General features: G+C 45.1%; 1 protein-coding gene across 5 annotated transcripts in view; it reads right to left on the minus strand.

Annotated features, from left to right (window-relative positions):
• LOC119178689 (monocarboxylate transporter 12-like) overlaps positions 1-20,872 on the minus strand; it is a 329,052-nt gene that overhangs the window by 305,728 nt on the left and 2,452 nt on the right. The window lies entirely within an intron of this gene.

Consider the following 20,872-nt stretch of genomic DNA (forward strand, 5'->3'; position numbering starts at 1 on the left):
GCGATCAGAGAAGCTGACCACTTACGATGCACAAAAAGAAGACACTCGGATCTCAAGAGGCTATCCGTCGGATGTTGAGGATTAGCTAGAGATTAGCACTGTGGATGCGACAAGAAGCTGGGACATAAACCCTATTATCTAGAAGAAATTTTTAACGCAGATTATTGTACAGATTATTCTTACAGCTTGTCTTCACACTGCCATCTCAAGGCTTCTTCGCGTGCAGGGATATCAATGATATTGCCTTGTATACCAGTGCAGTTTCTTTCCTTCGAAGGGGTGCTGTTGGATTAGCCAAAGTTGTTGTGAAATGAGTTTATGGTGGAATAAAACTGCGTGGTCTTAGAAACTAGTGACTTTCCAAGCAATAAAGATATCGCAATGAGCAGCGACGTATTTACAATGGAGATAAGCGTCCTATAGTATCCACGTCGCACCCGCTGAACTGTCTTGACCCAAGGTCATAGAGCTATGAGGGCATCGTAACTTCGGTGCATCTATCAATTGATTCAATATCAGTCATTAAAAGTACTGTAACGCAGGCCACCGAAGTGACGTACAGTGTCCCTTTACAGTTATTTGAAAATCAATTGTCTTCTGCTTTGCCAAACCGCCAAACGTACATACTAATCTTTAAATTTTATTGTTCTTATGTGGCTTTATTTTACCTGTATGTTCTTTTTGCTGTTTCCTTAAACACCTGTTCTCATGTTATATTTCCTTCACTGCATATTAGGTAACTTTCATTTTGTAATCTTAGACAAAAGGTTCCCTACAGCCTAGTGCTTACGAACGTCCTTGTGCATGCTTACTCTGTATGATCTGTTCTATAATGTTACTGAAAATAAACCGAAAACGAAAACCTTTGTTTCTATACGATGCACCCAAAACTCTGTGCATGCAGGATATTGAATCATTGAATTCAACTAGTACGGGAGAGAATGCGATCATGAGCAAGAAATAAGGCTTATGGCGGTATGGGAATAGCAAATTACAGAGCTCCGCAATCGACACGTGATAGCGAGCCCCTACAACGGCCCCTCGCGTTTTTTTTCTTGCAACAACGGTGAATGTTTAGATGGGAAAGGTAGTTCAACATGGCATAGCATCAAAACTTTAACAAGCTACTGAATTGTGAACCCATTCCGTTTCCTCTTGATCATTCCGCGTTCAACAGTGGGACGTGAAGGGCGCGGTGGCGGTCAGTTATGGCGTTTAAAACGCTGATATCACTCTACAGCTGTGCTTCTGAAGAGAACAAACCTTGCTACTCCGAACATCGCATTAACGCTATATCATACGGGAAAAGTAACAGAATTATTGCAAATTATAACAGCAATTTTTCTTTTTATTTTAGGCGTGGGGATCTAGAATGTCGGTTTTACAAGCTGCCACTCAAGGGTCGCCGGGCGAAGGCGGCGGTGTGAATGACAGCAGGTTAGTTCGTTCTCTACGCAAGCAGACATAGTGGAGGGATTTGAGAGGTGCCTGGGAAGACAAAAGAAAAGCTTTTTACTAGTGGTATGCAGCAGAACTTCAAAAAAACACCTAAAGACAAACTAACGAACAGATTTATAAAATCGCCTACAAGAGAGCTGTACTAAAATACTAAAAAAAATTGACGGCAGATCCACGAGGTGAACGATGATGAGATTGGGCGAAGCTCCTGGAAGTAATACCGTGAAGTTTTCTTCCGTTAATTCGCCTGGCGATATGCGCACTTCCTCGCCGCTTCCCATTGTCGAACGTTTTCAAGATCTGCTTCGCGACGTTGACGTGCTGCCTCGGCCTCTCGTTCCCGTACGGAAGGATCTTGGCGACGCTGACGAGCTGCTGCAGCTTCTTGTTCACGTACGGCGGGACCTTGCCGACGTTGCCTTGTTTATGTGGCTTCTTGTTCCCATACAGCAGGATCTTGCCGACGCTGACGTGCCGCTGCAACTTCTTGTTCACGTTCGGGGAGATCTTGCCGACGCTGCCTTGCTGATGTGGCTTCTTATTCCCGTACAGCAGGATCTTGCCGACGCTGCCTTGCTGATGTGGCCTCTCGTTCCCGTACGGAAGGATCTTGCCGACGCAGACGTGCCGCTGTGGCTTCTTGTTCACGTACGGCGGGATTTTGCCGACGCTGCCTTGCTGATGTGGCTTCTTGTTCCCGTACAGCAGGATCTTGCCGACGCTGCCTTGTTGATGTGGCTTCTTGCTCTCGTACAGCAGGATCTTGCCGACGGTGACGTGCCACAGCAGCTTTTTGTTCACGTACGGCGGGATCTTGCCGACGCTGCCTTGATGATGTGGCTTCTTGTTACCGTACAGCAGGATCTTGCCGACGCTGCCTTGCTGATGTGGTCTCTCGCTCACGTACGGAAGGATCTTGCCGACGCTGACGTGCCACTTCAGCTTCTTGTTCACGTACGGTGGGATCTTGCCAACGATGCCTTGTTGATGTGGCTTCTTGTTCCCATACAGCAGGGTCTTGCCGACGCTGCCTTGCTGATGTGGCCTCTCGTTCCCGTACGGAATGATCTTCCCGACGCTGGCGTGACGCTGCAGCTTCTCGTTCACGTATGGCGGGATCTTGCCGACGCTGCCTTGCTGATGTGGCTTCTTGTTCCCGTACAGCAGGATCTTTGCGGCGACGTCGCGCAGCTTCCCGGCGCGTTTCTGCCTCGCGTGCTCTCACTTCATGGTCCTGTCTGCGAGCGCGCACCACCGCTGCTCTGCGCGCCCGCCTTTCGACATCCTTATCCATACGAGCGCACACCAACGGCAACGAGCATCGGTAACTACAGAGCTGTATCGATATGGTTTCAATTATAAAACCATTGCTTTAGAAAACACCTGGCGTTTTTCGCTAAGCAGCTGGCGTCTTCTTTTTGCTTTGCTTTAGAAACATCTGGCGTCTTTTTGTTTTGCTTTTAGAAAACATCTGGCGTCTTTCGTTGGTTTATTTCATCAATCAACAGCGTATTGAACAAATACTTTTTATTGTTTAATCACGCACAAGACAAATCTCACCAGTCAATACCTTGGAGGTAAACGATGGCTGCTACTGGGAATGAGAGACAGCAGAAGTTGGCTTTTAACACTTCTACTTCTACTAACGCTTCCTACTGGAACGTGCTAATGGCTGCTAATGAGGAATGACACACAGAAGAATTCGGCTTTTAGTTAACGCACACGCTGCGAATTTTTTTTATTGTTCAACAACGCACAGGAGAAATCTCCCACCGGCACCACCTTGGAGGTCAAAGAGTAAGACTGGTTACACACTACGACTACGACTGCGAGGGACAAACGGGTGTCGCTATAAGGAGCTTCGCCCCTAAAACACACGAAATTCACAAACAAAAATCAGTGCAATGAATGAAACAGTAGGTGATGAGATCAAAATTTATCAGTGCAAACAGATGAAAGCATACGCGATACGGCTGGCAACGTTGAGTCAACGAAAATCGGACGGAAGGAGTCACAAAGAGTTCTGGCACGACTGTGATACCAGCGGCGTTGCATTACTGATGCTTCCGGGAACAAGTGCTTGACAGTGATCTCAAGCGAGTTGAACTAACTTGAGATATAACTTCCCATGCATACGTTGTAGACATTAATTACGCGTCTCAACTTTATCAATATTATGTGGGGATTTACGTCCCAAAACCAACATATTGTCACAAGGACACAGGTACGCAGGTACAAAATAGGGCGTTTACTTTCGTAACCCAAAGGCCAAAAACGCGAACACCAGAGCACGCGCACACAAAACTACTTCATTGTCCTCCTCAGAGGCTGGCTACTATAGTTTCCAGCCTACCTTGTGTCATTTCCCCCCTTTCAAGAGCGACCGTTCCGGTCGATTGGCTGAGATGCTATAGAGGCGACCATGAAAAAAAATACTACGTCAACGAAAAAAAAAGCCCACGCTGTTGTGGACAATAAGGAAAAAGTTTGAAGTGTTCATAACTTGTAGGCGTGGTACGGTTTCATCCGTACTACATAGACTACTTCTGGACGTGGACGTCTTCGGTTTAAACTGGTGTCGGAGCTTTGGGGAACTACCTCGTAATTCACGTCACTGAGGCAGCGCACAACTTCGTAAGGGCCAAAGTAGCGTCGCAATAGCTTCTCCGAAAGCCCACGATGTCGAACTGGTGCCCACACCTATACATAGTCACCTGGTTGATAGTGGGCGTTCCTTCGGCCTTGGTTGTAACGGTGAGCGTCGATATCTTGCTGTGCGCGAATGCGGTTCCGTGCAAGCTGGCGGGCTTCCTCGGCTTTCTCGACGAAGTCGTCAACGCTGTCATTTCCGCTGTTGTCCTGGTCTACGGGGAGCATAGCATCTAACGTTGTTGTGACGCGACGGCCACAAACAAGCTCAAATGGCGTTAGGTCTGTGGTCTCTTGCACAGCGGTGTTATAAGCAAACGTGACGTACGGCAAAATTTCATCCCAAGTTTTGTGCTCTACATCAACATACGTAGATAGCATGTCGGCCAGTGTTTTGTTTAACCTCTCCGTCAAGCCGTTCGTTTGGGGATGATAAGCTGTTGTTTTCCGGTGGTTAGTATGTGTCCGCTTGGTGACTTGTTGCAATAACTATGCCGTAAATGCTGCTCCGCGATCGGTTATGAGAACAGCAGGTGCACCATGACGCAAAACAATGTCGTGTACAAAGAATCTGGCGACTTCAACTGCAGTTCCCATAGGCACAGCTTTGGTTTCTGCATAGCGAGTCAGATAGTCGGTTGCGACGATTATCCACTTATTTTCTGAGGATGACATAGAAAAGGGACCAAGAAGATCCATTCCCACTTGCTGAAATGGTTCTCGATGTGGATGTAAAGGTTGGAGGTAACCGGCAGGCTTTTAGGGTGGAACTTTACGCCTCTGACAGTCACGGCAATGTCCTAGCAAAGCCTAAGTGACCGGCCGAAGGATTGTCGTGGCACGCCTGCAAAACTTCCTCACGCAGTGCCGTTGGAACGGCGAGGAGGAAAGTTTCCTAGCTGCTCTCAAGATTTCTCTTGTAGAGAACATTGTTCCACAGGCAATACGTTGTTAAACCACGCGAGAGCCGGCGTGGGACGATAACGTCTTTTCCTTGAAGATGCTGGATGACAGGAAGTAGCTCAGTGTCTTCACGTTGAAGCTCAGCCATCCGCACCACATTGACGATGCCAAGAAACGGTAAATATTGTTCAGTGTCAGATGACGTCGGGGAAATAGGAGCACGAGACAGGCAGTCAGCATCTGTATGCTTATGTCCTGATCGGTAGTACTGTATGAAGGCTTGCCATCCTTGGAGAGCGTATATGTGTATGCAAGGCAATATCTCACTGCCTGTCTTTGTTCCCACAGTCTTTTTTTAACACTGTTAAGTGTTACATTTAGCACTTTGTATGTTGTGCGTTAAATTGCAGCAACCTAATAAAAAAGTGCGTGATGTAAAACATTCATTTTATTGTCAACCGCTCCACCGTCGCACTGATACAGCCAGCCACGGCTCTTTGGCCCGCTTATGTTCTGTTTCATTACAGAATAACATTGAGTTGGGCCTGTCCTAGTCGCTGGACATGGGCCGCCCCGCCCTGAACGGTTCGTTGAAATTATTTATTAATGTTAGTATTTTTAAGACTGATAATGCTGTTTGCTCTTGTTTCCTTAATATTTTGAAAAGCCACTTCCCAAGTCACTGGGAAAAGAGTCAGCCACGACTCTTAGGCCCGGTAGTTAAGTTTTCTTCATTCGAGGTAACTTACAGGCCCGTCCAAGAAGCTAGACTGGGGTCGCCACACCCTTGGTGGCTTGTACTTCATCAGACTGAACTCTCAATTTAAATTGAGATCGTTATGCGTCCGGATTTAATTGTGGTCTAATGTAATCCGGTAACAACTCATCAATTATTTTTTTCCATTTTAATCAGCACTGCTCTGTTTTTTCCGTACAGCTAATAGATCAGGAAATTCTTCTGTTGCAATGGGTGAAGGATCTACTGGTCTAGTTAGTGTGGCTACGAGTGGTGCAGTAATGCAACATTCATTAAAATAATGAAAAATTGTATTTTATTCCTGACCACATGGACAGTATGAATGTAATGCCAAATTAAAGCGGTGTAAGTAAAAAGGAAAGCATCCATGTCCAGTTAAAATTTGTATTAGAGACTCATGTGGTGAGAAGTACACTGGTATCTTGTCAATATTTGTAACCCAATAAATAAAGCGGTACCGGAATGATTTTGTTGCCAATCCTTATTCCAAAAAGCGCACATTTGGTTATAAAATTTTGTTCTAATCGTTTTGACTGAAAGTTTAGAATACCTGATAAGGCCATATTTTGAGGCTGAGGTTGCGGCTGCGTCTGCCAAATCATTACCGTAGAGATTGCTGTGTCCACGTACATGATAAAGCTTCACGGGGACACGCATCTTAAGTGATGTAAGATATTTTACCAATTGTGCTATTCGTGCATCCGTCGACTTTACACTTTCTAGTGCTGTTAGTAGAGATGAACTGTCTGTATATATGTTAATTTGTAATTTCAGAGTGAGTAGTAATAAATAATTTACTGCCTCTTGCAATGCTAATATTTCTATACAGTATGCACTGCTTGCGTTAAGTATTTTAAATTTGGCAACTTTAAGTATTTTTTGTTTGTAATTTAAAATTATATATGCTGCTCCAGCAGCACGAAACCTGTAGGAGCCGTCGGTATAAACGTGCAGTGATCGTGAACCTGTCGCAATCTTGATCTCGTGTCGTGTTAGTTTAGTATATGAATGTGAACATGCTCGATCAGCCGGGTGGTCCTGCCACGGGTCTCTTAAATATTGAATATTAGTAGGTATGTAATAATTGGGACCGTAGCATGTGGGCTGTCTTCTAACGAATGTCTTCTAACGGGTTTCGAATCAGGCCGGCAAAAATCTCTTGTTTAACACCATGCATTAGGTGGCGAACTTGCTTGGATTCTGACATAGAGGGCTCCGCACGCCTGAAAAGCCAATCCATGTCCTCTACATAAGTCGCCACCCTTTCGTTAGGGTCTTGAACCCTTGCCTCTATAGCACGCTCCGCTGTCTCTTTCTTGTCCTCTCGGGAAAACGCCTTGAGGAACTGCCGGTGAAACTCATCCCATGACGTAAGCGCTGCTTCATGGTTCTCCAACCACGTTTTCGCGCAGTCCCCCAGGAAGCGATACACATAGCGTAGCTTACGCTCTGGGGTCCAATCGTTGATGACGGCGACCCGGTCTAAATGCTCGATCCAGTCGTCGGCATCTTCAAAAGCAGCTCCGTGAAATGTCTTCGGCGTCTTGGGCTGGTTGATAACCAGGTGGGCTGGTGCTGGCGCGGTTACGTTAGGTGGTATTTGATTCATAGTCCTCTGACGTTCAGGCAGCAAACCGTGCTGTGGCTCGAGTCCCTGGAGACGACGGCTGGAACGTACGTGCACAGGGGTAAGCTCGGCTCAGCTACTCGATGGGCTTGCGTCAGGGGTGCTCTCAGGGGACCCTATCATTTACCGTACCCAGCACCTCCACCATAAAATGTCAAAAGGACACAGGTACGCAGGTACAAAATAGGGCGTTTACTTTCGTAACCCAAGGGCCAAAAACACGAACACCAGAGCACGCGCACACAGAACTACTTAGTTTTACTCCTCAGAGGCTGGCTACTATAGTTGCCAGCCTACCTTGCGTCAATATGACTATGAGAGACGCCGTAGCAGAGAGCTCCGGATATTTTGAACATGTCGTGTTGTTTAACGTGCAGTGACATCGCACAGGCCTCCGCTGTTTCGCCTTCATCGAATTGCGGCTGCCGAGATCAAACCCGTGACCTTCGGGTCAGCAGCCGAGCATCCTAGCGACTTCCACCGAGGCAGATACGCGTCTCAGCTAGATGAACGGCTAAGTTAGGTGACCAGCCGATACAAAGCCACACTAAAGAAAAGCTATACGCGTTGATTTACTTCTACACTCTTGAAAATAAAGGTCGGCATATTCACTAACTAAATACTAATCATTCACTTGTCAAATCAAGCACTAGCCTCTAAGTAAGGGAAGGTAGTAAAATGCAGGTTAGCAAAAATTACTATCTACTTAGTAAGTGAATACTGCTGACTCGAGTGGTTATAAGTCCATTAAGTAACCCTCGCAATTAGAGCTTTACGCCTACTTTGTTAAATCATAGTGTGCGTTGCCATATCAAAATTATTCTATTATAATATTACAGGATAAAAAAACGAGTTGACATTGTCTTTGAAAATAAACTAATGGCTTATAAATACGTCATGTAACTATACTGCGAAAAGAGCGCACCACAGCAACATACTTATAGAGAATGGACCACATGACCATATGATTAAATCATATTCACATATGATCATACATATGTGAATCTCATATGCTTATATAATATACTCATATGGATTCTCAAATTCACATGATTATATGCTCATATGAGTCGGAGAACTCATATGAACGAATCACAATAACACGCATCAAGTATACCTTCAAGACTTGGAAATAGCTGATTTCTATTGTAGCAGCAGCTTGAAGGCTATATGTACCCCTGCTTTAGGGCTTCACACCGCGTACGGGTTATGAGTCACATAATTTATAAGACAATTGTTGTTTTCTACGTATCATCATGTCCCCTTCTATTTGCCTATGTGTGTGTCCTTACGTAGCTTGAAACTTTTATTTCAAGGTAGCAAATAAAATGACAGCTTAAATTTTACTTACGATGTCACCATTACGGCAAAATGTACTACGGCATCTAAGAAAATCTGGCAACGTAGGTGGCTTAGTAGTGGCTTAGTTAAAAACACTAAGAGGGGTTCTTTGGATAGTAACGGCTAAAGTTACAAGCTGTACTAACTGGTGGCTAGTAAAAGTATGCCGCGAGGGTAGTAAAATACTCCGCAAACTGGTGAACGCACGCGTTTACTAACTGATAACTAACTTTTTATCTAAGATTGTACATTATGTAGGACAAGCAGGGCGATATCCTGTACTGAAATACCCTTTCGCGTTTCTTCGTTTTCTTCCGGCGGAAAAGGGGATGATCGCCACGACTCGAGTCATGCATTGTGTCAATATAAAAAACAACTCCGCCCTAAATACTTATTTACCACGCCCCTTTTTTAATTTAGGAAGGGTTCTAAACTGAGCGAGTGTGATAACCTGTCGAAGCAATCGCTTACAGCTTACCCGCGTGTTACGCTTACCGTGGGAATGATATGCTGCGTCGGCTCTCCGGCGATGTTTTGATGATATGTGGGTTTAACGTCCTAAAACCACCATATGATTATGAGAGACGCCGTAGTGGAGGGCTCCGGAAATTTCGACCACCTAGGGTTCTTTAATGTGCACCCCAATCTGAGCAAACGGGCCTACAACATTTCCGCCTTCATCGTAAATGCAGCCGCAGCAGCCGGGATTTGAACCCGCGACCTGCGGGTCAGCAGCCGAGTACCTTGGTCACTAGATCACCGCGGCAGGGCTCCGGCGATGTTTTTACAGTCTAGGTCCGGGGGCACGGCGGCTCTCAACTAACCTGCCGTCACCGCCGGTACAAGTACAAAGGGTCGAAGATCAACACTCCCGTCAGTTCTTGGCGGCGCCTTTCACGTTCAGGTGCCCCCTCTGGCCAGAGGGGGAACGCGGCGTGTGCTAATCGACGTGCGGCTAGGTCGCAGAAATGGCACTCCGTGAGGCTAGATGACACTCTTCATTCATTTACTGCGGCGCATACTGCCTACGTCAGCTGTATGATTGATGATGAGACAAAAGTTGTCAAAAACAAAAAAATGACCTACATCAACCATGTGATTGATAGTAGGACAAAATATGTAAAAAAAAAGCGATTGGCTCTATGATGCCCCACAATTTTGCACAGTGTAGGTGCGTAAAACATACAGGTAATAAAATCAAGGCGTATGATTGGAATGCGAGCCCGAGCAATAATAAATCAGTGCTGGCTTCCGCGACTGTTCGGAATGACCATGGAGTGCTACGGAGCGGCAGTGACCCAATGTCTGTCTTGTTAGTAGGCACACGTTAAATGCTTTAAACTTGAGAGCATGCACCTTATAGCAGGAATCAGAAAATTCTTCGAAAGAACGGTACCATTACTGATATATATCACAACAAGGCCAATTTCTTTCATTTGCAGTATATATTTTTCGTGGTGACGTTATCAACATCTCAAAATTTCACCACACGGACTCGCGCACGTAGCCTATTCAAGGTGCGATCATACAAAAAGCGACAGCATTCATTGGTGGAACTGTGCCAAGACAGTGTATGTACGACACTACAGGTTTTCCCCCTCACTTTAATCCAAGTGCCAGCCTAAATAATCTGCCCACCATTCAAATAATCTGAGCACCGAGCTATTTAATCCATGTGCCAAACATTTAATCCAAGCGCCAACATATTTAATCCAAGCGCCAACTCAATGAGGTCGCGTGCCAGTGAGTTTAATCCAAGTGCCATCATGTTTAATACAATTGCCAATGACTTTATTTCAGGTGCCAGCCAGTTTAATGCATGCACTAGAAACACAAGTTAGCCACTTTAATGTCAGAACAACGTAAACATGACGCCACAGGAGGAACTTTTCCCTCGCCTATACATAGTGGTGCTTATGAAATGAAGTGCGCAGTGATACTTCTCCTTAACGTGTTGGTGTAAAGCATTCAAAATAAAAAAACAGTGAGCAGTAATTGCATTTATGCGTACCTAAATGTATCTGCTCATAGGGTTCATGTTAAGTCTTTATTCCATTGCTACTGCATCATTCCGGCTAACCATGTACACCATCGCATATGCATACATTCATGTCGTCTGCTCAGCAGATGGTATTTGGCTACTTATTCTCTGAGGCTACCGCACTCGTCTGCTCAACCAAGTTAGAACAGTGACCAACAGATGATATTCATTCGTTTTTGACATCGAAAATAACCACTTAAAAATAATAAACTTTCATTTATTCGGGTTCATGTGGAAATAAGTTGTTATAAAAGCATAAAAGGACATACTCCGGTTATCATGTAACAGACGACGCTTAGTGTAGCTGAAGCGCGTTTGCTTGAAACACGTGTGTTTTCATACGGGAACATTTGCAGACGAAGAGAAAGCTTTGCTTGAAGTCATGGCTGGACGCAAACGAGGACCACACTTTAAGAACCCGGATGAACCTCGTCGAAAAAACAGCAGAGTATCTGTGGTCGACAGGGCTAGGACTGTGGACGTCTACAGGCGTGGCAGTGACTTAATGTTGATGCTTAGAGCGTCGGCCAGTTGCTTTAAAACAGTAAGATTGATTGCCGCTACCGACAGAGAAACATCAAAGAATGGTGGGGGTTCAAAAAGAAAGTTTGGAGATGATGATGATGTTTGATGTTTTGTGGCGCAAGGGCAATTTCACGGCCAAAGAGCGCCAGTTCATTTTACTGAAAATATGGACAATGATTGTGATAAGCGGCTGTATAAGGGCCATAAAATTCCTCGCGGTAAGGCGGGTAAAAACATACGAGTAATGAAATCATGACCATTCCGTGAAAGGTGTGTGTGGTGCGAATAGATGACAAAAGTTGGTGATAATAAAAACGATGTTGGACATGTATGGCATTAGCACAAGTGCCTCACTCGTTCAAACCCTTGCGTCCAAGGGCCGTGAGGCAAGTGCTTTGTTGTGTAGCCACCGCAGCGAAAACCTCTCTGGAGAGGTCGTGCTACATAATGCCCGGGTATACGGGTATATGATATGAAAACTACGAATTTCTTTTGAAAACGCTAACAATGATTTATGACTAAAAAGCGGTTCTTACCGACGAACATTGCAGGGTGTAAAGGTATATGTTGTCGGTAGGGTAATGGAAAGTTTTGTTTTCTTAGCGTTTCTAACTGTTTGCACTGGATTAACATGTGAAGAACTGTTAATGCTTCACCAAATCTGTCACACAATGGTGGATCGCCACCGGACAAAAGATATGTGTGTGTCGTGTATGTGTGTCCTATCCTGAGCCTTGTTAGTGTTACCTCTGTTAGACGGGATTTTGATACTGGTGGCCAATGGCCAAGGTGTGGCTTGATAACGTGTAGCTTGTTTTGTGTGTGTCTATCCCACTTGCTCTGCCAGTAGTCCCTGAGCTTTCGTTTGAGAGACGGCTTAAGATCAAGGGGCGGGATCGATATGCGTGTAGTGGAACTGATTTCGTGGACGGATGCAGAAAGCTGATTCGCCATCACGTTGCCTTGGATCTCACGGTGCCCTAGCACCCAGCACACTACGACATGTTGTTTGAGTGTGTAGAGTGTGCGTAAAATGGAGTAAAGTGAGACGAGGACAGGGTTTTTTTTTGTTTTTTAAGACTGTGCAGAGTCATTACCACCCTGAGAGAGTCCGTATAAATTACTGCTTTCTGTAGTTGTAGTTTGATGTGTTTAGCGGCCACAAGTATCGCATAAGCTTCCGCTTTGAAGATACTTGTCTCTGAATGTAGAGGGCCAGCATCCGAAAAGGTTGGGCCGACAGCAGCGTAGGACAGAGAGGAGATAGACTTGGAGGCATCTGTAAAGAACTCAGGACGTGTGTATTTGTGTTGAAGTTCCAGGAAGTATGTTCGGATATGGGCAATGGGCGCGTGTTTTGTAACTTCTAGAAAAGACACATCGCAGTGTATAGTCTGCCACTGCCACGGTGGCGGGTATGCTACAGGAGCCATTAAACTGTGTTCAAGTGACACTCCAGTTTCCTCAGCTAGACCCTTCAGTCGAACTGAGAAGGGTTGCACCATCGAAGGCCTGCTTTGAAACAGAATGGAGCTCGACAAATCACTAAAAGTAGAGTATGAGGGGTGCTTCTTGTCTGCTTTCACCTTAAAGAAATATACAAAGGACATGTAAGTTCTCTGCAGATGAAGCGACTACTCATTTGACTCAACGTAAAGGCTTTCTACGGGGCTGGTGCGAAAAGCACCCGTAAAAAGGCGGATGCCCAAATGGTGCACGGGGTCCAGCATCTTCAAAGCACTTTGAGTCGCAGACTGATAAACAACGGCCCCATAATCTAAGCGGGTGCGAATGAGGCTTCTATACAGATTCATAAGACATTGCCTGTCACTACCCCACGTAGTACGTGACAACACTTTTAAAACATTCATCGCTTTTAAACATTTAGTTTTTAAAGACTTGATGGGCGGTACGAAGGTCAACTTGTTGTCCGAGATTAAGCCTAAGAATTTATGTTCCGCATTAACAGACAGACGTTGACCATTCAGTTCAATGTCGGGTTCTGAATGCATGGAGAACAAGACAAACGGGAGAACAAGACACACTTGCTTTTTGTGGGTTCTGTCGGAATCCGTTTTCCTCTGCCCATTCGGAGGCCTTGTTTAAACCTAACTGAACCTGCCGCTCACACACTGCCAGATTGCAAGATCTAAAGCCAAGCTGGACGTCATCCACATATGTACAATAAAACATATCGCGATGGATGGACAAGCGCAAGGAATTCATTTCAATGAGAAAAAGTGTGCAGCTATGTACACCACCCAGCGGCATGCCCGTTTCCTGGACAAATGTTTGGGTAAGAACGCTGCCCACTCGGACACGGAATGTCCGATTGGACAAGTGACTCTCGATTATGGAAAACATTCTTCCGCGCACGCCAAGGTGGGACAAGTCCCTTAGAATTCCAAAGCGCCATGTTGTATCATAAGCCTTTCGATATCGAGGAACACAGAGAGAAAATATTGTTTATGGACGAAAGCGTCTCTGATCTGTGCCTCGATACAAACAAGGTGGTCTGTGGTGGATCTACTCTTTCGAAATCCGCACTGAGATGGGTCGAGCAAATTGTTTGTTTCATGGAAATGTACAAGTCGGCAGTTTATCATTTTTTCGAAGACTTTGCAGAAGCAGCTTGTAAGTGCAATCAGCCGAAGCCTCGAAGCTAAAGAAGGGTCCTTGCCCTCTTTCAAAATGGGAATAATGATAGCCTCTTTCCAGGAGGTACGGGTAGTGCCAGAAAACCAAATAGCAATGTACAAACAAAGTAAGGTTTTTCGCGTTTCGATTGGTAGGTTTTTTACCATTTCATACACCACTCGGTCAGAACTTGGGGCAGAAGTACTGCAGCAGTTTAGAGATGTTTGGAGCTCAGCTAGACTGAAAGCTTGGTTATATGCCTCGTTTCTAGTGCAGTTGTGTTCGAGTTTCTGCTTTTCTATTCTTGTTCTGTATTTTTGGAAAGTGTCAGTATAGTGGGACGAGCTGGACAACCGTTCGAAGTGTGCCCCGAGGAAGTTTGCATGATCTTCCAAGGTATCACCCCGAGTGTTTACGAGTGGAAGTGTGTGTACTTGTTTTCCTATCCTAACAACCATGTTCCAGACTTCAACCTCCTGTGTGTATGAATCGCTCCCTGACAAAAACTTCCGCCAGCTTTCTCTTCTGGCCTGCCGACACGTTCTCCTGCCTTGAGGCTTTATTTTCTTGAAGGTGTCAAGGTTTTCGGCTGTCGGTGAGTTCGGAAGCAGCCTCCATGCTCTGTATTGCTGTTTGTGCGCGTTTCGGCATTCAGAGTTCCACCATGGGACACGTCGTTTTCCAGGGTGTCCATTTGTTTGTGGGATGCATTTTGATGCAGCATCAATCAAAAACGCTGTGAAGTAGTCGACAGCAACATCAATGCTTAAAGTACATATCTCCCTTCAATCTAGACGAGCGATTGTATAAAACTGTTCCCAGTCGGCTCTGTTTATGAGCCATTTGGGAACACGTGGTGGACGCTCAGTTGCTGTAGTTGTGCTCAAAACTACGGGGAAGTGGTCACTTCCGTACAGATTACTGACGACTTTCCACTGGAGTAGAGGCGCAAGAGATGGTGATACTATGCTTAGGTTTATGTAGGAGTAGGTGTTATGAGCGAGATTATAATAGGTTTGTTCTTTTCGATTTAGGAGACATTCGCTCGACAAGAGAAGGAACTGTTCAATCAGTCGACCTCGCGCGTCGCAACGAGAGTCACCCCATAGCCTGCTATGCGCATTAAAGTCTCCAAGGAGAACATAAGGCTCCGGAAGTTTATCAATTAAAGAGTGTAAATCACGTTTTTGCAGCTGATAGCTAGGAGGAATGTAAATAGTGCAAAATGTGATCAGTTTATCAAAAAGAACCGCTCGAACAACCACTGCCTCAAGGGATGTTTGGAGTTGTAAGTGTGTGCATGCTATCCCTTGATTCACTATAATGGCAACACCTCCGGATGATGTCGTGGCATCAACACGGTCCTTTCGGAAAATAACGTATTTACGAAGAAAATTTGTGTGTTTTGAATTAAGGTGTGTTTCTTGTACACACAGCACTTTTGGTGAGTGTTCATGTAAAAGTTCTTGGATGGCGTCAAGGTTTCTGAGAAGGCTCCTGACGTTCTATTGTATAATTTGAGTGTTCATGGTGAATGTAAAATAGTGCTGTGTGTAAGAAAAGCGAGTGGCTGTTTAGACGGGGAGTTTGAGTTCACGTAACAGGGCCGTCACCAGGCCCTGTTATCTGCTTTTTTGTTTTCTAGGCACACTCCAAGGAGCCACGCCGCTCTTTCGGCACCAAGGGTACCGATGTATCCATTGCCTCCTTGGAGGCACTGGATGCCCGCACATGCGGGCTGTTAGTTCGAATTTTGGGCCTCGTCTGGTGAGGTGAGGCATTGAGACCTGAGGACTCTGGAGTCTCCGGTCTCTGTTTGGGAGTAGGCGGTGTAGCCTGGGCTACAGCCGCCTTGGGGGCAGGTGCCACAACCACCGGCTCGGTATGCGCAGGCCGAAGGAGTAGCAAGGGCTGGTGCGGCGGTGCCCCCTGACGCATCAGCGTATGTAGGTCCATAGAATGGTGCGACTCTTCACCGTGTTTGCTTAAATGATATGTTCTCCTTCGCCTTTAATGTAATTATTTCTTTTTTTTTTCAGTATGTGCAGGAGCGTGAATATGCGGCATGGTTTCCTTCGCAGTTTACACAGTGTGGCGGTTGTTTGCAGTTCTCAGGCAAATGGCCTGAGACTCCACATTGTGCACATTGAACAAGTTTGGCGACCACGACAGGTTTTAGAGCCATGGCCATACCTCTTGCATTGGAAGCAACGACGAGGGTTTGGTCTATACGGCCTGATAGATGTCTTCGTGTACCCTGTTTGAATAGATTCTGGTAGTTTACTGGATGCAAACGTGAGCATTAAGTGTTTCGTCGGTAGTTCCTTATTATCTCTTTTGATGATAATTCTCTGTACATTATTGACATTTTGGCTCTTCCACCCTTCTAAATGTTCAGTTTCGGTCAGGTCAAGTAAGTCTGCGTCAGATACCACTCCGCGAGTGATGTTCATAGATCTGTGTGGTGTTACGGTGATTGGTGCGTCACCAAACGTTGAGAGGCTGTCTAGCTTTACAAATTGTGCTTTGTCCCGAATTTCGAGGAAAAGGTCTCCGCTAGCCATTTTGGTTACATTGTATCCAGCCCCGAGAGTTTCAGTAAGACACCTGGCAACTACGAAAGGAGATACGGTCCTGACTTGCTTTCCGGTTTTTTCACAGTGAATGACGTGGAAGTGGCGGAAAGTTTCTATTGGCTGGTTGAAGAAATTTATGTCATCGGTGCGTACCAGCTTTAGGCCGGCACGATCATACAGTAGAGGGAATGCTCCATGCATGCCGGTCTTATTTTCGTTCAGCCGCATCGACGCCCACCCACCACGGAGCCCAACAAGGGGACGCTGCAAGTTTGCAGGTGCTGAAAGCTTGCAGACGTCTGCCGTACAACACTGCCATAACCCAATGCGCCTAGACCAAGGTAGGCTATTTGCACAGGGTTAACCCTTGCCGCCAGGAAAATTGGAAGTAAACAGAAGAGATAAGTAGACAGGACAGACTAAAAGAGAGAGATAAAGACGAAGTTGTAGGGGAGAGCGATAGCAAAAGGCGACTGCCGATTTCCCCTGGGTGGGTCAGCCCAGGGGTGCCGTCTACGTGAAGCCGGGGCCAAAGGGTGTGTTGCCTCTGCCGGGGGGCCTTAAAGGTCCAATCACCTAGCGTCGGCTCAGCCCACAGGATTCCCTTTTCCCCGGACACGGCAAAGCCACGCACGGCTAGGCGTGGGAGAGAGTCGAAACTCCCCCATTAGCTCGGGTCCGTGGTGTCGCTACGCACCAAACGCCTACTTACGCAGACGCCCCTGCGGGGGAAGTTTGGAGATGACGTCGAGAGTTATTTCAGATGGATTGTCGACGAAAACTGTACCTTTACTATACAGCAAATAAAGGAGGCTCTGGAGAAAGAAATGCCAGGAGTAACAATCAGCGCAAGCACAGTCGATCACTTGCTGGATGCCCACTCTGCTACTCGATGAAGCTAGTGACGCAGAGGCCTACAGATCGCAACCATGACAATATCCAGCACAGCTGCATGCTGTACGCCCAATGGCTGCAGTCTGATGAACCGCGTGTTTGCCGCTTCTATTTGGATGAGACTAACTTCAATATCTGGTGTTTCAGGAACTTCGGCAGGGCAGCTAAAGGACAACCAGCTGTGCGCATGACCACAACGACAAAGGGAGCGAACTTGAACATTATAGAATGCATGCCCGCAAATGGAGTTATTCACTAGACTATGTGGACAAAGTTCATTGGGTTGTTTTTGATGATTCCCTAAGCGATGTTTCGGCCCGCGTAGAACGTGATGAGCCAAATACCAAAGCTGTATTCCTTTTTGATAATGCACCTGCTCATGGTCGAGCAGAACAGGTGGTTTTGGCTAATTCCCTGCACTATAATAAGCGCCTGCCAGCGTATATGTTAAGGAAGGGATAAAGAAGGGAGTGCAGTCCCTTCTTTAACCCTATAAAAGAAGCCTTCTCCAAATTGAAGTCACACGTGAAGGCCTACCTGAGCGAACGTCGTAATTTAGTTTTAGTGACACCGCAAGGCATGACGACGAAGGAGCACAGGCGTTCTTTGCTGCTGGATGCGGCTCGCCACTCCATGCAACAAATACAGCGCATGGACTGCGCGGCCTTTAATCGGCACAATTTCCTCTTTCGTGCCTGCCGCTTTGCGTGAAGATGACTTGTGAACGTCCGTCTCTGAGCTCTATGAGACAGTTCTGTTTTAATGAATACACTCACCTCTGCCTACGTTGCGTTTCTTGAATAATTAGTAGTGAGCACTCTTGTTTTCCTTATATATATATATATATATATATATATATATATATATATATATATATATATAAATATACATTGAGAGAGAGAGAATAAACAAATAATTTAGTGATTGCACTGCATCCGCAAGCTTCCAATGTGCGATGAGAGAAGGTCAATTGCATGTTATTATCGTTTTGTTTCATCTATGTTAGTTTCATCACATTTGGTCAAGTACGTCACAAAACTACCAAGCTAAACATACAATCAGTACTGTTCGTATCATTGGAGACATTTAATTTTGTTTGAATAAAAAGATAAGAGCACACAATATTGTAAGATGAAACTTCCATTGCCACATCAGGTTGATCAGTTTTACGTTTTATGTGCACTGCAGGACAAAAACTTATTGGTATTATTTCTTTTTCACAGTGCCGGGCGACGGCCTCTTAATTTCTTGATTAAGTAGCTGCCATTGACCCATCACTGCCCACGGCCAGGTTTTCGATATCTTGGTATGCATTCCGGCACTCCAATAAACATAGTGCGTCCTTTGCATTACATGACCTGTTTTGGTCATGCAATGTAGTGTGTGCCAAAGCCGATCTCGAGCTTTAGTGAGGGACACTGAATTTAATTGCAATGTAAAATATTTAGTAATATGTTCCTGTGTTTTTTCGTTTTCATTGAAATTAGTTCACCTGGGCGAAGCACTCATTATACAAACTTGCGCATAGCAAAGTATAAGCATTCCAAACACGGCTGAAGCAAACCACGGCAGTAATATTTTTTTCACGAATACTATCGACGAATAAAATAAATGATAATTTATTCCACCTTTCGACTATTGTCTTTTATACTGTGGGAACTACATTTACATTGCACTGCCATTTTCATACCCAGTATTCTGGTTTTTGTGCGTGGAATAAACTGGCTGGTACCTGAAATAAATTCATTGGCAGTTGGATTGAACACGGTGGCACTTTTATTAAGCTCAATGGCACGCGGCCTGAGTCAGTTGGCGCTTTGATTAAATTTGTTGGCGCTTGGAATAAATTTTCGACACAACGATTAAATAGCTCGGCACTCAAATTATTTCAATGGCGTGCAGATTATTTAAGCTGGCACTTGAATTAAAGTGAGAAGGAAAACCTGTGGATGTGATGAATGCCCCTGCTTAAAGTAATACAATGGGCACTGGTAGATGACAATCATCTGAGCATGTGCATACGTTGATGCTTGCGTAGCAATTAAAAAGCACTCCATTACACACGTCGTGTGTGCACTCTGATCATGACATCCGAAAACAGTCAAGAAAGCCCCGCTGCATGCAACTGTGGCATACGATTATAGCGATACCAAGTGGTATGTTTTGGCCAGTTGATCACAATAAAAAAAATTGAACCCACCTCCCCGAAGAGAGTGAGTGAGTGAAACAACTTTATTCGGTCCACAATAGACGCGAGTAAACTCAGCGTCACCTGGCTAGGCCCACTCGGGGACCATCAGGTTAAACCTGACGGCCCTCGCGCGGGCCCTCTGGACGGCCAGGATTTGAGAGGTCTGGTCCTGGGCCTTAATGAGTCGCTTCATTTCCTCTTGGGTGAAAGGGGGACCGGCAGAGGCGCAGCCCCACAGTACATGCTCGAAGTCCGCATAACCACCACACAGGGGGCAGTCCGGGCTTGGAAACCGTTCAGGGTACATTGTGTGCAGTGCCGCAGGGCTCGGGTAAGTGTTTGTTTGTAGCAGTCGGAGAGTACCCGAAGAGAACGGTGAAGAAATGTGAATGCATTTTTTTGCGACGAGAGTACACGGTGTAGAAATTCTAATGGCACAAATTAATCACAAGATGGAGATTTCCACCGTAACCATTATTTACTTACGCATTCATCAGCCAGCGAAAGGTCGAGTGAGGTGCGCGCTTCACTCTTCCTTTCTCTCTCTCTCTGTATAATATATATATATATATATATATATATATATATATATATATTCAAACGTCACAGGTTAGGATTTTGCCCCCAGCAAATTATCATTTCACACACTTTTCTTTCTTCACATTTACAATAAATTGGGTCTAATAACTATAACTTCCCCCATACTTTTCTTGGCAATATTGTCTGTTATATCTCATTAATATTGTGTCAAAAACACGGAAAAACGAGCGCTTAGGTATACACTTTTTTCGCATATATATATATATATATATATATATATATATATATATATATATATATATATATATATATATATATATATATATATATATATATATATATATATATATATATATACGCTTCCACGAAAGTTTCGTCGCCCTTTTCTTGCCTACAATACGTCGGGTCCAGCGTGAATGACGTTCAAAGAACCTGGTATATATATATATATATATATATATATATATATATATTAATGTGCACACATCGTGCGCGATAAAACCGTCACTGAACTCGCAGCGCGATAAGCCGCTTTAAGTAGTTAATTCTCTCTACGTTACCTATTTACGTTAGGCTGGCTTCTGTAAAGGCATGGCGTAAAGGCTGCATGTAATGTAGTCGTGTCCAGCTTACGTACTTGCACGTCCAAAAAACGCTCCGTGTGTTGGCAACACTAGTCGAAAAAACAGATGGCCACACTTAATTAACAGGGTCAACGCAGCACTTTCGCTAG

The sequence above is a fragment of the Rhipicephalus microplus genome, chromosome 1 (assembly GCF_043290135.1).
Source record: "Rhipicephalus microplus isolate Deutch F79 chromosome 1, USDA_Rmic, whole genome shotgun sequence".
NCBI classification, from domain to species: domain Eukaryota; kingdom Metazoa; phylum Arthropoda; class Arachnida; order Ixodida; family Ixodidae; genus Rhipicephalus; species Rhipicephalus microplus.